This window comes from Cryptomeria japonica, chromosome 10 (genome assembly GCF_030272615.1).
Source record: "Cryptomeria japonica chromosome 10, Sugi_1.0, whole genome shotgun sequence".
NCBI lineage: Eukaryota > Viridiplantae > Streptophyta > Pinopsida > Cupressales > Cupressaceae > Cryptomeria > Cryptomeria japonica.
This window is the reverse complement of record NC_081414.1, coordinates 114,663,263-114,676,885: the sequence shown is the minus strand read 5'-3', so window position 1 is coordinate 114,676,885 and position 13,623 is coordinate 114,663,263.

Here is a 13,623-nt window from a genome sequence, read left to right as displayed (position 1 = left end):
TAACCTACACGCCTTTTATCCTTTTGTCCATCTGATAATCGATGCTACCCCAATGATCGAAGATGACTTCCTTGGGTCATCAGGATTACTTCAAACCTGCTACTCTAAGTTTTGTTAAAGACATAGGAAGGAGGAATCATCGGATATCGGTTTAGAAGACTGAGACTGCTTCCGATAGCCGATACCTACTCTGATATGTTGAGGTCATCGATAGAGGCTGTGTCGATAGAGCTCGCAAATTTTCTTCACACTATTTCATCAGCTAGAGTTAATCCAATCAGTATGAACAAAGGTCAAGTGAATTAGAGGCACATTTCCAACAAACTTGAACTTGATGAGGAATTCACTGGATTGCTTTCGCACTTTCCAAACATTATAGGGAGGGATGGGTACTAAGACCCATCGAGTTAGAATAGCACCTGAACTTGTGAGTGCTCACCAGTTTTGTTAATGCATCCGCAACATTTTCCTGAGTGTCTACCTTGTTCAGATTAACCTTTCTATCTTCTACCATGTCACGCACAAAATGGAATTGCACATCTATGTGTTTAGACCTGGCATGGTATGTAGGATTCTTTACTAAACATATAGGACTCTGATTGTCACTTCGAACTTCAACTTTCCCTAGATCAAACCCAACATCTGTACTCAAGCGCGTTAGACAAACAACTTCTTTACAAGCATGTCTGGCTGCAATGTATTTTGCCTCTATAGTGGACAAAGTTACTATAGACTGTCACTTGGTCATCCAACTTATTGCTCCACCATTCAGAACAGAAACATATCCACTAGTGGATCTTCTACTGTCAATGTCCCCTGCCTAATTAGAATTCACATAACCACAAATGATGTGAGTTCTCTTTGAATAATTCAGATTACCATGATAACATAATGCAAAGTCTGAAGTACCCTTCAGATATCTGAAAACTCTCTTTACAACATCCCAATGTGGTCTTCCTAGGTTTGACATAAATCTGCTTAATACTCCCACTGGTTGGGCAATGTTTGGCCTTGTACAAACCATTGCATACATCAAGCTACTAATAGAACTTGCAGAAGGTATACTCTTCATGTCATCTATCTCTTCTAGAGATTTTGAACTGTCATGCACAAACAGTTTGACTCCCTGCAAAATAGGAACAACATGTTGTTTACAGTCAAACATATTAAACTTATCAAGAACACTAGTGATTGATTTTCTTTGGTTGAGCTAGAGTTTTCTGTTAGACCTATCCCTCTTGATTTTGATTCCTAGAATGTAGTTTTCTGACCCCAAATCTTTCATTTCAAACTTCAAGGATAATTGGGACTTCAAGTCTAAGAACATACCTTTGTTATTTCTAATGAACAACATGTCGCCAACATATAAAGCAATAATAAGTATCTTATCATCTTCAACCTTGTATTACACACAATGATCAACTTTTGATCTCACAAATCCCAAAGACAACACAAACATATCATATTTTTGATACCACATTCTGGGAGAAAGTTTCAAACCATACCAAATGTTCTTTACCCTTTTTCATAAAATGCTCAAGCTGGGACATATAGATTTCTTCTTCAAGGTCCCCATGAAGAAATGTTGTTTTCACATCCATTTGCTTGACTTCCCAATCATACACTACTGGTCAGCTTAGCTACAGGAGAGAATATTTCTCCATAGTCAATACATTCCTTTTGAGAATACCCCCTCACAACCAATATGGCCTTGTACTTGTCAATGCTGCCATCTGGACCATACTTCCTTTTGAAAACCCATTTACAGCCCACAGGCTTTCTGCCTTTAGGCAAGGATACCAGATCCCATGTTCCATTCTTGTCCAATGATTTCATTTCATCATTTATGGCTTCCAACCAAGAATTTGAATCTTACATATCCATGGCTTCTTTTATAGTCCTAGGCTCATTAGTATCAGGAGGTAAATCATAGGCACAATTTACATTCAACATTGAAAAATTATACCTATCTGGAGTAAACCTATTAGGTTGTCGCCTCTCTCGTGTGGATCTTCTTAACACTTGTGGTGAGGCTTCATTTTGTTCTTCTTCTAAACTTTTAGAGCTACTTGAACTCTCTTCAGTCTCATCTTCATATGCATCTGGAGTTTTCACTTCTTCTTCTAGTGGAACTTCAACCACATCCTTCTCTTTTTCCTTCTCTGTTGGTTTATCTATAGACATAGGTTTCAGCTCTCGGAAGATGACACTTTTGTTGTACACAACCTTTCCAGTCCTAGGATTCCAAAGCTTGTATCCTTTAACTCTAACTCCATATCCAATGAAAATACATTTGACTACTTTTTTATCCAATTTAGATCTTTTAACATCAGGCACATGTGCATATGCCTCTGAACCAAAAAACATGAATGTGTCTTAGAGACGGTTTCTTACCAGACCATGCTTCCATAGTTTTCTTGTCTACTAACATTGCGGTAGGTGACTTGTTCAATAGGTAACATGTTGTAGCAACTGCTTCTGCCCAAAATTATGTTCCAGCACAACACTACTCAACATTCTTGTTGCTTTCTCCATCAGAGACCAATTCAACCTTTCAGCAACTACCTTTTTTTGTGGAGTATAAGGCATTGTTCTATGTCTTTTGATTCCATGGTCTACACAGTACTTGTCAAAATCTGTATTGCAATGCTCACCACCATTATCAGTTCTTAAACATTTTATTCTTCTTCCAGTTTGATTTTCAACCAATTTTTTAAATTCCTTAAACCGACTGAACACTTATGACTTACTATTTATAAAATAAACAAATTTCCTTCTCAAATAATCATCAACAAAGGATACATAGTACTTTGATTTAGACACAGAAGGCACATCCATTGGACCAAACACATTAGAATGCACATAGTCCCAAATGTTAGAAGATTTATGAGGACTTGAATAAAATTAAACATGGTTTTGTTTTCCATATATGCAATGTTCACAAAAATCAAACTCAAGGTTACAATCAGAATGTCCTTCTACTAGATTTTTACTCTTTAAAGTTTTCAAACCTTTTTCACCAATGTGACCAAGCCTATAATGCTAGAGTATTGTCTTTTCTGCAGGAAGTTTAGCTTCCATATAATTTACATCATATGTCAACTCAGTAGTTCTATCAGATTTCTTAGTGACTATATTACAGCACACAGGTTCAACATCTAACTTGTACAATGTACCAATGTGTTCGCCCTTAGCCAAAATAATAGACTCTCTAGTCATCTTACAACCACTAGACACAAATTTTACTTGGACTCCAACATCATTCAACTTGCTTACAGAAAGTAGGTTTCTTGCCAAACCTGGTATGTGTAGAAATCCATTGATTCCCTTTATTCTCCTGTCAGGAAATTGGATTTTAATTCTTCCTCTCCCAATAATCTCTAGTGTTGAGTCACTTGCTAAGTACACCTTCCCACCAACATATGGTTCATACCTTGAGAACCACTCCTTGTGAGATGTCATATGGAAAGATGCCCCTGAGTCAATGAACCACACATTGTCAGAAGCAGGGACTACCATAGCTGCTATAAAGGCATCTGCATCACTGTGAGAAGATTCATTATCAGAAGAGTTCTTTCTCTTCTTCTCCTCTTTGCAGTCCTTTCTAATATGACCCTTTTGTCCACAATTCCAACATTTCACCTTAGACTTCTTTCCAGGAGACTTGGACTTGGACTTGTTATCCTTCTTTTTGCCTTTGTCCTTTGGTCTGCCTTGAACAAAGAGTGCCTCTTTAGTTGTCTCTGAATATTTCTTCCTCATTTCTTCTGACAACAAAGAAGCAACTACCGTATCCATCTTGAGTTGGGTAGTAGTCCTTCTAATGGCCATCACCAAATGTTCCCAAGAATCTGACAATGAGAATAGCAGCAACATGCAACACTCTTCTTATTGAATAGCCACACCAACTGGTGTCAATTGAGTGAGAACCATGTTGAACGCATTCAAATGATCTTCCAAGGGTGTTCCTACATCCATTTTTCAGAGAAAATAACTTCTTCTTGAAGAAGAGTTTATTCACCAAGGATTTGCCCTAATAGATGTCGCCTAACTTCTTCCACAAACCACTTGCAGTCTTCTCCTCATGTACGTTCAACAGAACTGAGTCTATAAGGCTTAGTCTTATGATTCCTCTAGCTTTTTGGTCTGCTAAGTCCCAATCTTCTTTCTTCATGCCTGAAGGTTTCTATCCACTCACTGGAATCCAAAAATCTAGGTCAACCAGTAGGTTCTCAACTTTAAGTTTCCATAACTCAAAATTGGAGCCATTGAACTTCTCAATATCCATTCTTCTAGAAGTGTTCGCCATCTTAATCTGTAAACAAGTAGACACACTAATAGACTCCCACTGAAACAAATTAACACAAAAAACCAACCCTACCCAACAAGGATAACACAACTGGCCAAGCTCTGATACCACTTGTAAGGAAAGAACAGTGCAAAAAAATGCTTCCCTAATGTCCATTTGCAAGGGAAATAAGACTAGTATGTTTTAAAACTTTACAGAATACCAAGATTAGCATATACAAAACAAAAACAATATCAAAATTTAAACACACACAGAGATAAACACCATGAATTTATGTGGGAAACCCTTTCGGGAAAAAACCCACCACTGACAATAAGAGAGCTTTATTCATAGCAAGTAATCTTTACAATAAAGTTTGTTATCATAGCTAACAGATGTTCACTCTGATCACTTTGGCTACAAACCACAGTATACGGCCTATCATCAAAACAACAACCAATGTTCAAGTTTCCTCTTGGCTTCATCTGCATTTTCAAAGTCAACCGTTCAACTGTCAGTTTGCACCAATCGATTAGACATCTAACTGTCTACGTTGATCTACATTCGTGAGAAAACAATTATCCCACATGCATCGAGGAATCAAACCGGTTCATATTCAAATACACCGGCTCAAACAAGTCGACTCCATCAGGTATCGGCGTAACTTCAAAACTACATCTTAGATGGCCGATGACAGACTCGATCATCGAAGGTGAATTCGTCGGGTATCGACGTAAGACCGAACAAGTCCACCTTCAGGGCTTAGCCCTTCTTTGTTGCCAAGTCTGGATGGATATTCATCAAGCAATTTCCCACCGCAATATAGCGACAACTGTTGGATCTGCATCTAACCTGCACGCCCTTTATCTCTTCGACCATCCGTGCCACGTGTCAGCTTCTGGTTCACTCGTAGATCCACTTGGATCCACCACCTGGACTGTCATCTCAACTTGCCACTGGACAGCCACCTCATCAATCGCCAAGCCGTGATGGTTAAATAGTGAGTATCTTCATCATGCGATACAACGACAACCATCTGATCATCCTGGACGTGCACACCAGTTAACTCACTTGAGTTTTTCTCTTGCCAGGCACCACCTTGGTCGTGAAGTCGTGGAGGATAGCCTTTGTGCATCTCGCCATAGCGATATAGCGACAATCGTCTGATCATCTTGGACTTGCTCACTCATTAAATCACCGGAGATGCTCTCTTGTTGGGCCCCACCACTTGGTCGCCAAGCCACGATGGATAATGTTTGTGCACCTCCATCATGTGGTATAGCAACAACCATTGGAATCTAGATCTAACCTGCATGCCTTTTATCCTTTCGTCCATCTGATAACCGATGCTACCCTGATGACAGAAGACGACTTCATTGGGTCATCGAGATGACTTCAAACCTGCTACTCCGAGCTCAGTTAAATAATTAGGAAGGAGGACTCATCGGGTATCGGTGTAGCAGACCAAGACCACTCCCGATAGCTGATACCTACTCTGATATGTCAAGGACATTGGCAGAGGTTGTGTCAATAGAGCTCACAGATTTTCTTCACACTATTTCATCAGCTAGAGTTAACCTGATTAGTATGAACAAAGGTCAAGTGAATTAGAGGCACATTTCCAAAAATGTATTGTTCTTGTTTACATTGAATAATATAGTTTTTTTCCCTCATTTGCATTCTGCTAGAATTTAGACCTGACAAAAACCCATAATGCTTTTTCACTAGAAAAATGATATAGATACCACTTAGGGAGTAATGAAGGAAGGCTCAATTTGAACTTTGGGAAAGGAGCAAAAATACTAATTATAGTTAACTACTCTGAAACCTACCATGAGTCTCCAAATTATACTTTGGTTAAGAAAAATAAAAATAAAAATCAAGGTACCTTGAATCACTATGCCAAGTTCCTTTGTTCCATATAAAAGAAGGTCAAAAGGTGTGATTTTTCTTATAACCAAATAAATCCAATCAAGCCAACCATGTCATAAAATTATTCCCAAGAAAAGTATCTAGGAAAATATGTGTTATGTTTTTATGCCTTGATAGCTTCCACATTCATATACAGTGGTAGACATCCTCATGAAGTTAAGGTCTTTGGAAGGAACAAAGAAAAATGGTCGAGTTTTTCTTTGACATTTGTATTCCAAGTTGCCTTATTTGTAACATTGAGGTTTGCTACTTGGAAAAAAACCCATCTCAATTAGAGGAAGGGATTCCTCTATTTGTTTATAAAGATGATAAATGATGTGCAATAATTTTAATTCCTTTAAACCAAAGCTCTTATCTTCTTTCAACATCTATGGTGTGCTGAAGATGAATTTATCACAATTTCTTTTGTATGTACGTGATAGATAATAAATAATAATGAAAATCATTCCATCAAGAATTAATACCATATGGCTTCATTTGTGTTGATATGCACGAACCATCGTGCAATAATTTACTCGCATTTATTCACAATTGCACCAAAGAAAGAAACTTTATTTGTGTTGATAATAATATATGTATTTAATTAATATATCAATAATGTGTAATAATATTATTTCTATATATAAATAATATTTATATTAAATTAATATTATATATATAATATGAGTGATATATATAGATATATTTATTGTTAGATTATTAAATTATTTTATTTAATTTTGAAATAAAAATGTATCTAATTTTAAAATGAAAGTCTTAATCATCTTCTTGTGCGACAACAATAAAGACTTAGACATTTTTTCTAAAGTATTTTGACTTTTGATAATACAAGAAAAAAATGGTGTATCTAATTGTAAAATGAAACTCTTAATTATTTTCATGTGTAACAACAATAAAAAAAGTTTTGAATTCTTTCAAAGCATTGTGTCTTTTGAGAATACAATTAATACAAAAATCTTTCAAATTTAGACAACATCTTATTTTATTTTATTAAAATTAAAATGACTATAAAACATAATAAAATACATCTCTACATTATCTAGGATAGAACCTCTCTACTCTTAAATCATACTTGCAATAGACTCTCCTTCGCACATATCAAAATGTTGATAAAAAATTACTTTTACACTAGCTTCTTGGGGGTCAGATGAATACATTTAAAAGTTTTAATTTTTTAAGTATGTGGTCCTTATTATAACCTTTCCAAATAGTATAATTTTATTATGTTTAATTTGATTAATCTAAATTTATGTTTTATTTCTTATGAATGTAGGTTTTTCATTGAACATTAAGGATTGTGTTTCACATGTGGAAAAATTGGAAAATAGAGAAAAAAATTATAAAAATAGTTTTTCCTTAGGTATTGATATCCTCATTTCAACACAAAAAGAAGAATTTAATTCAAATACATACCAAAACTATTATGCACCACAAAATAAAGCTATCCAAATTAGAATTACTCTAACTTCAAGAATGAACTAAAAAAATATAAATAACAAAAGATTATGAAAAAATACCCATCCACTAGATATTGGTGTGACAAATCTATATTTAAAAAAAAAAAAATCTTCCTTCTATAAAAAATGTTATGCTCTACAAAATAAATGTCACTTCTGAATAATGTTGATTACTATAAATATTAAGTTATTAAAAGTTACATAGCAATATGGACAATTCATTTCTAATTATTTTTAAATACAATATTTTTAGAATCTACATGAAAAATCTCACAAATCATTAATTTACTTCATCTTCAAATTATTAATGGTTTAACTACTATAAATGTTAGAAAGTAAAGGTTTGATGCAAAATGTGTAACCCGGTATTATGGGATAACCCATCTATCTCCCCTCTCCCTCTCTCTATAAAAATATCTCCCTCCTTTCTTACCTACCTCTATTTCTCTACATGAATTTCCCTCTCACCCTCTCTCTTTATACCTACATCCCTCCCTCCTTCCCTCTCCCCATCTCTCTACTTATACATGACTAGTAAATATAATTGAATCAATTGTATTAATGAATTTTTGTTTAAATTCTCTATAATATTATTTTATTTAAATCCCTTACTCCATCAAAATCCTAATAATAATTTGACAGCATTGACATAATTTGATGTTTAAGTTGTGGTGTTGTTTCTCTTATTATCCAAAATCAATTATCCTTGAGTTGAATGTTTATATTGAATATGAGATCCCTATTTTTAACCACACCCAATAATTAACATGATGAAGAAAGTCAGCAACAGTTGGTCATTAATTTTGAGTCTAGATTTGTGAAAAATGATTGAAAGGGTGCAACCCCATGTGCTTTTGATTCCTACGCTAGTACATGGCCACATTGTGATGCAATTGGCCTAGAAACTCATCTCCCATGGATTCCTCATCACATTCATCAACACCCAAGATACCGTACACTACATATTAGAAACCAATAGGAAAAGGTCTCAACCCAAAAATTGGGGTTTGATATGAATGATATTTGTTCCAATGGAAGCACAACCAGAAGATGGTTATGATGAGGTTAATTTTTTTTTATATTGCTAGACAAGGAGCTAGGACCCCCAGCGATTGTCAATCTCATCTAGAAGATCACCAATGAAGAAGAGTGGAAAATCACTTGCATAATAGAAGATTTCTTAATGTGGTCTATCTTAAAGGCGGTTGCAAATTTCCATGACATTTATCTTGTTGTTTTGCATATGTAGCTTCCTTATGTATATAACATCAACTACTTTACTCCTTGCCTCATATCCAAGGGGATCCTTCCTTCCAATGGTAAGATATTTGAACATAATGTTTTTCTAAGATAGAGTTTCCTAGAGTAGATTTTTTTGGGAGTTTCTTTTAGGTATGTACAGGATCGTGAGGGGCTCAAAAGTGGTGATATTATGACTAAACTCATGATTGATAGGCTAATTAAAAAATATCTATAACTTTCAAACTGTATCACATTTTTTAAGTCTGAAACATGCATCACATTCTATGCTTTTTATACTATTTGATTAAAAAAATTGAATTTCATAAATTTTTGTCCAAGTTATGGTGGCTAGAAATACGAGTATTTATATTTTTAAGAGGATATATAAAAAAAATCATAATTAATTATTTATTTAAAAAAGAAATACAAAAAAATGTGTGTCACATCTGGACATGAGTCTTCTACTTATATCTAAATTCTTATAAAAAATATTATGATTTGATTGGGGTGAGGGTGGTCAGACAGACACCTTCTTCTTATCTTTTTCCTAAAATTTTAGTACTACTGCATTGAAATTTCAATTTTTTGTCAAATCGATTTAGTTTTTTTAAGACAACAACTAGTATCCTAGAAACTATAGATTCTATTCTTACACATTTTTTAATTAATATTGGTAACTTATTCAAATTTTTATGTCAAGTTGCCTCTTCTTTTTTTCTTTTTTCTTTTTTCCTGATTTTTCGTTGTCACTTATGGGCCTATTTGGTCCACCATGATCCTACACATACCCTTTTTCACAAACCCATTTATATAATCACATCTAAATTAGATTCATTAGTGACTTCTGGTTATTGGTTCCTCGATATTTATTGCTAAACTTTTTGGCTACTACTAAATGATGTTCTAGAATGATTTAATTGGGCTATTGCTATATGATGTTCCATGTTTACATCAATGAGTATTGGTTATTGGGTCTCTAATATTTCCTACTATAAATTGAGGTTATTTATATATGATTTTCTAGAATGGTTCAATTGCGCATATTATTTTCTTGATTATGAATAATTCAATCACAAATTAATAGTCATTGCATTTGGATTATTTTTTTAGAACTATATTTTTATCAATATTACACTCACACCAAAAATGATATAATGAACTCATAAATATTATAAAAATATATCACACATGAATAATTTCATGACATAGCCAAGATAGAAACAACATTCGCCCCACAACCAAGACAACTAACTTGGGGATATGAATATTGCCTTTATGGAAATTCAAATAGGTAAACTCAAAACCAAAGATGATTGTCCTAATATGGGAAAATGGTTATGGCTAAGTCAACTTGGGTCTTCATGTTATCTCAGTTACCACTATTAGGGATTGTTAGGCACACTCAAACCTATGAAGCTAGGTGGAGTCGATGCCTGGTACCTGCATCAAAACTAAACACAAAACACCTATATACATACACATCCATATATATATATATATATATATATATATATATATATATATATATATATATATATATATATATATATATATATATATATATATATATATATATATATATATATATATATATATATATATATTTGAAAGATAACATTAGGAATCACAAGCATTCCTCATATGCAATCATTTGAACATATGTGAGTACATCATAAACATAATACATCATCTAGAATATAGCCATCAAGAGATTATAAAAAAACCCTAACATCATTATAAGTCCTCATGAGCATTAAAAATCATAATCGTAATATGTCATTTCACATCTAATCACCAACTAACCATAAGAATTTAACCCTAATATACATTTTTTTACCCCCATCACATCAACACCACTAGGACATCATAGATGTAATCATAAACCCTAATATTGCCAATAGGTCCTTGAAAATATTTAAATGAACACCACAACGTCATCTCCTAAAACATAGATACATTATAAATAAGAAACCTTCATTAAATCAACTAAGTATATCTACATCTAACAAACAACATGCCACTAAAGCCAACATAAATTGAGAAGAACCATAATCAAGATATGGACATAGAAGGTGTTACCCTAGATCATAGCACATTTCCCAAAATAGAACACATAGAAAACATGGTTAGCAAACTTACATATTATAACATTATCATACTATCATTAAATGACCATCTCCAAATAAGCACAATTAGGATATTTACACATTGTACCTAAGCACCCACATATTCATATAAGCAAGAAAATATTAAATTCATAGGAAGGGGATTATAACATCACATGAATACTCATCTAGTCAGATGATGTGATGTCATCCCTTTTCACCCATCACTGATAAAATATAACCATGCTACCTTCATGAGTTAACTATAGTAATTAAAACATTATTATCATGATGACTACTAGATCTAATATATATCTTCATCTACATTGATTTCCCTATCATTACTTGCCTCATTGCATTAAGTGTACATTCAATATCATAATACCTACCTTATTGTGTGAGTGTTAGAGGGGTATTACAAAAGCTGTAGAGGAATTGTTGGTGACTGAAAAGGGGATAGAAATCAGAGATTAGGTAGTGACAAAAATGAAGAGGATTGTAAGAAATGTTGTGAATGAAGGAGGGTCTTCTTCAAACAACTTTAATTTGTTTGTTAACATCATCAAGAAGATTCCTATCACAAAAATTTAGGGTGAATATTTTTAGTTGGTGTATTGAAATGAGCTACAAGCGTATTTATAGAAGTGTACTTCGGTTTCAAATATTATTCTAGATAATTTTAGGAGCGGGGTATGGTGTGGAATGGACACCGTATATTACTTAATTTATTTTATCCTCAAACCACTAATCTTAATGGCATGTACACAATGAAAAATCTAGGGTTTTTTATACATTTGTTTGTCTTATATAATCATATATTCATACATCTTCATTACTAAATTTCATGTATTCTGAACTTGTAAGTGAATTTTATAGAATTAAGAGGACCTACAAAGGCAAGATATTATATTTATAGCTCCAAAGATTTCAATTTAAATTTGTTGATCTCTTCTATTTAGTATTTGCCAATCTCTGAACCTCAAGTGAATGTATGAGTAGTACAAACTATTAAAAAGAGGTAAATATAATTATCAATAATTAGACATTAAGAAAGTGAATATAATTTGAGTGTGGAGTTGTATACATATTAAGACTAGAAGGATACCACGCCTCAAGTTCTAAAAATTTAAAATACTTTTCATTTAGAAAATTTGTAGAGATTATTGATAAAATAAAAACAACAAATACATAACTCATATAAAATATGGATAAAAAAATTCAGTTACTTGGGCCGTGGTTCATTAGTGAAGATAATTTGGTTTCTTTCTAGTACTAGTCATATGGTCTAGAAGGGTTGCAAGTACAAATTGTAATCCTTAGAAATTGGAATTTTCGCCTGAGGAAAGTTTTGTTTGGGTGGATTTACTTGTTATGTAACAACATAGTAGTACAAATACCTTTCATGAGCATCCTCATGCAAAACAATGAATAAGGAAAAAGAAATTTAAATACGTAAGAAAACATATTAACTTGCATGAAAAACACCCAATACAATGACACTAGAGAGAGAGTGTGTGTGGTCTTCCTACAGTTTCAAATGTTAAATGCAACCCTTTAAAGACATGAATTGCTAGAAAATTGTGATTCCCATATGCATATAGTGCGTGATTAATTTTTAAATACACTTTACAATAAATTATAAAATTATATTATAGTATATAATTAAAAAAATATACATCCCAAACAAATAAATTTAAGAAGCATCCCAAGAGTAAACTACAACCCTTCATTAGGATGAAGAGATATGGATTTAAGAGGTTGTTTTTGTATCAATCCCCATTTACTCATATTTTGATTCCTCCTACCATGATTCCTCCTATTTATGGTAGGGAGATTGGAACTTAAAGAAATTAGTTGGCTTTAAGAAATGTTGGAACAAGCTCTCTCATGAATGAATTTATAATGCATGTATAAAATATTTAAAAAATAGTAGTCAAGAAACATGCACTTGATAGGTTTCAAAATATCATTCTTACCATGGCGTGGAGAATGAATCCCTATAATTCCCATCCACCTAGGCCTCATCATAAAAGTAACATTTGAGCCTCTATTGGAATTAACCCATTTATTCCACTATTTGGTCAATATTGTTCATTATAGTATGTACCATATTGAATTCACAAATACAATTATGGGGTGCATGGATTGTGTCATACCCAATACATGCCTTCTTAAATGTGTAGGTATAGTAATTAATGAGATTTGAAAAAACTCTATTTTTCTCATTCAAATTCACCTAAAATGATATATTAAACTCATAAATTTATTATTACATAAATATGGAACCCCATGTGATGATAAATAGAGCTACAAAACTGATTTAAAACTAATTTTCAATAGCAAAAAAATAGCAAGAAGAGATAAATAAATGATAGGAATTCATAGAAGAGAAGATCATTTTCTAGATATCTCCACAAAATGATCTTCTCTTCTATGAATTCCTACCGCTCCAGCCTCCAAATCTTCAACTGAAATTTACAAAAATCTACCATCCACCCCATGAATACTATATATTCCACCCTTAAAACAAAACTATTCCCAATTTTCCCCCCTTTTTCAAGATTTGGAGGTTTCCTCTTTTATTTTTCCATAAAATCCC